This window comes from Leptosomus discolor, chromosome 7, assembly GCF_034619465.1.
Source record: "Leptosomus discolor isolate bLepDis1 chromosome 7, bLepDis1.hap2, whole genome shotgun sequence".
NCBI classification, from domain to species: Eukaryota; Metazoa; Chordata; class Aves; order Leptosomiformes; family Leptosomidae; genus Leptosomus; species Leptosomus discolor.
The window spans coordinates 42,656,378-42,659,754 of NC_141397.1; positions in this window are offsets into that span (position 1 = coordinate 42,656,378).

Here is a 3,377-nt window from a genome sequence, read left to right on the forward strand (position 1 = left end):
GTTCCCTTTCTCACAGAGCTCACCCGGGTACCTCTCCCAGCCTGCAGCTCTCGTATCCCAGTCAAGCGTTAAGCGTTTGAAAGAAGAACTGAGGATGACAAACTGCCCTCCGTGGCTTCCACGCTTGCTCTGACAGGCTCCCTCCTCGTGCCTGGAATGTAGCGAGCCTCATCACAATGGCACCATGGACACCGAGAACCTCACCGCAGCGGCACCTCGGACACGGGCCTGCAGCACGTAGCCAATTCCATTGGAAGCTTGCGACTATTCAAGAGCTGAAGAGGGAACCCACATCTCCCCTGCAGACCCTCCACTCTTGTCAGTGCTGCCTACAGTCTCTCTCTCTCTCTCCTCTCAACTAGAGTCTGTGCTAAAAAGGCGACTGATCCCTTCCGCGACCACTGCCTCTCGACCCGCTCCTTTCCATTCCCCTCCCCATACCCCAGTGAAAAAGGTTCTTTCTCTTCACGCACATGCTGCCAGGCGAGGCTCTGCCAGCTCGTGCAGCGGCTCCGCAGGCCAGGGAGGGAAGAGGCGCCCTCTCCGACTTGCAGCCCAGTGAGGGGGCTGCAGGTGAAGGGAACGTACTTCTACCTCTGCCACCCAGGTGGTTTGGGACATCCCTTCACCGAGATGTCGACCAGCTTTTTAGTTACAGTGTTGTAGGGAGCCTCAGGCAGGAAGACGGTCGAGGACATCTTTGCCACCTAGACTGGCACGTCCTGGGCGTATGCAGAGAAACCAAGAGAAACCAAGGCAAGGAAACGGGAGAACGGGCAAACAGAGGGCCGAGACAACAGAAGCCCGTATAGGGAAGAAAGACTCCAGAGTTCACGGAAAGACACCTCTCCAGGGGCCACCAAAGACTAACACAGCCCCCCGGGCCAAAACTGCCCTCTGCTGCTCACTTCACAGTTAATAGCGACTGCCCCGTTGTGGCCGGCTCCCCGCTCTCTGCTGCGGCCTCAGCGAGGCCACCGGAAACCACAGGCCTCGTGCAGCACTCGGGCTCCCCAACCTGCCCAGAGGAGCTCTGCTCCAGGGCACCTCCTCACACTCCCACCAACCCCTGGGTCTGCAGGCTCACGTCGCACACCTGCTCCTTCCAGAGCTCCAGTTCCTCACACCCCAAGTACAACCGAGCGTTTTGAACGCCGGCTATGAAGTGTGCACGCACTAGAAACAAACGGCGTTCCGTTATTCGCTTCCCTCCAACCCCAGTCAAGCGGCTTCAGGTTCAAAGACTAAAATCCTTGCTTTTTTTTTTCCAAAGAGGGGGTCAGGGCAAAAGATACAGGGGAAACGGCTTCCAAACTGGAAAGAAATCCTTCCCAGTTCCACACAGAGAACACGACAAAATCATTCCTTCTTTCCACTACAAGAGACAAGCCGATGCCTCCATCGACATTTAAAAGCTGTCTGCAATTTGAGAGGCAAAGTCCCCTCTCTCTCTTCAAGGGGAAAGGAAAAAAAAAAAAAAAAGAAAAGTTAAAACCTGACTTGGTGCGCAGTAAAATTTCTCCCCAACCCCCTCCTAGTTTTATTCCCAGTAGCCAGCAGAAGACCACAGCAGCAGAGCACAAGTCCCCAAGGCCTCTTGGCACCCCTGCACAGCAACGTAAGCACCTGTGCAAGACCTATAGTAACAGCAGAGGAAAGGTCAAGAGCTAAGGTTTCATTAACATACATGGGTAGAGAGCAAAGCCTCGGGACTCGACGTGCTTGCCAAAGGACTGACGAGCAAATGGGCCGCCGGTCCTACCCGCCCCAGAGAGTCCGGGTGGGACTTGGAGCCCAGCAGGTACCAGATCATGGGGAGTGACTCCAGTGACACCCAGTGTCTCCCCTCAGACAGATGGGTTCCTGCCAGCTCGAGCCACAGAGAGGCCGGTCCTTGTACTGGACTGGGAGGAGGGAGACTACTGGGAGCGACGTAAATAATACAGGCGGGATAGAGGAGCAGTTTAATATCAATTAAAACAATTCTATCATTTATTAAGAGGTCAAATAGCAAATAGTCGCTCCATCTTCCAATGACAGCGCCCGAAACAGGATGTTAAGGGCAGGGGGAAAAGAGGGGGGCTTGAACCTGAGAAAGGGACCAGAGTAAAGAGAAAACACTGTGCCGTCGTCTTGTGCAGATCGAATCCTCTCCCAGCAGCGGCAGCCTCCAAAGAGTTCAACGAGAAGGGCTGTTGAGGGGGGTGGGGTACTTTCTCCCTCTTCACTCCCAGTCGCCCATGAGAGAGAAAGTCCCAGATCTGCACTGCAAACTCATCTCCGAGAGAAGCTCTTCTGAAAATCTTTGTTCGTTTTTGCCGTCACGGGTGAAAGGTCTGCGACAGAGAAAGAGAAGGGAAAAAAAAACAAACCAACAAAACAAAGCAAACAAGAACCCCACGCGGTAAAGCAGCAGTCACAGACTAGGAGAGCAGAGAGCAATTCAAAGCCGCGGCCCTGGCAGAAGAGACGCAAGGCGGGCCTAAGCGTGTGCTCTCTGATCGTGGCTCGTCGTATTTTCAGGTCACAGACCAAGGAGAGCCCACTCTGCTTTCTGCACTGCAGGAACGCAGATCTCTGCTTAAACTCTCCCTGCTTCCCTCCCAGGGGAGCTGCACTACAATTTCCTTGTTCCAAACGGCTGGACAGGCACCAAAGGACAGCAGGAGGGAAAAGGCAGGGTTTCTGCCTCACTAGGACCGTTAGGACAGGCTGACACAGTCAGCGCCGAGCAGACAGGCGAATCGGCTGTTTCCCTATGCTTTTTCTTCTGCAAGAAGTTTGGGCAGTCTTTCTCACGCTCTCCTTAGGGAGAGGAGAGAAGAGAGGCCACCAACGTTAACCCTCCTGCATAGCCTGCATTTCTCTCACAGCAGAAGCAGCGGGTTCATGTGTTTGTAAAGGAGGAGCTCGAGGAGACCACAGGGACGTTCCGCAGTTGGTACTTACTCTTCCCTTGTCGTTTCCTGGCGCCACTAGAGGAGCGGGTTCTAGCTGAAGATGGGATAGAGACAGAATGGGCGCTGCTGGTGCTGGGCCCGTCGCGCGAGTGCTCCTCGCTCACAGGAGCGCGGCTTTGGCTAGGTACGTACGGGACTGGTTTTGTACTGAAACAGAGGTGGGACAGACGCTGCAGTAAGGGAATCCCTGTGGTCTGATGCGATTCTTCAGACACGAGCCACACCTGTTCGCAGCAGCACGGCTGATATCGCACGGAGCCAGCGGTGCCCAGGATCTCCATACGTCCCAGCAAGAAAGAGCCTATTACAGTTACAAGTTTCACCGCACAAAGACCTCCCAGACGCACGGTATCCTTTCCTGCCAGATGCAGAGCTTCAGCGGGAAGCTGGCAGGGGCTCCCAGGAAAAGAGAGACGC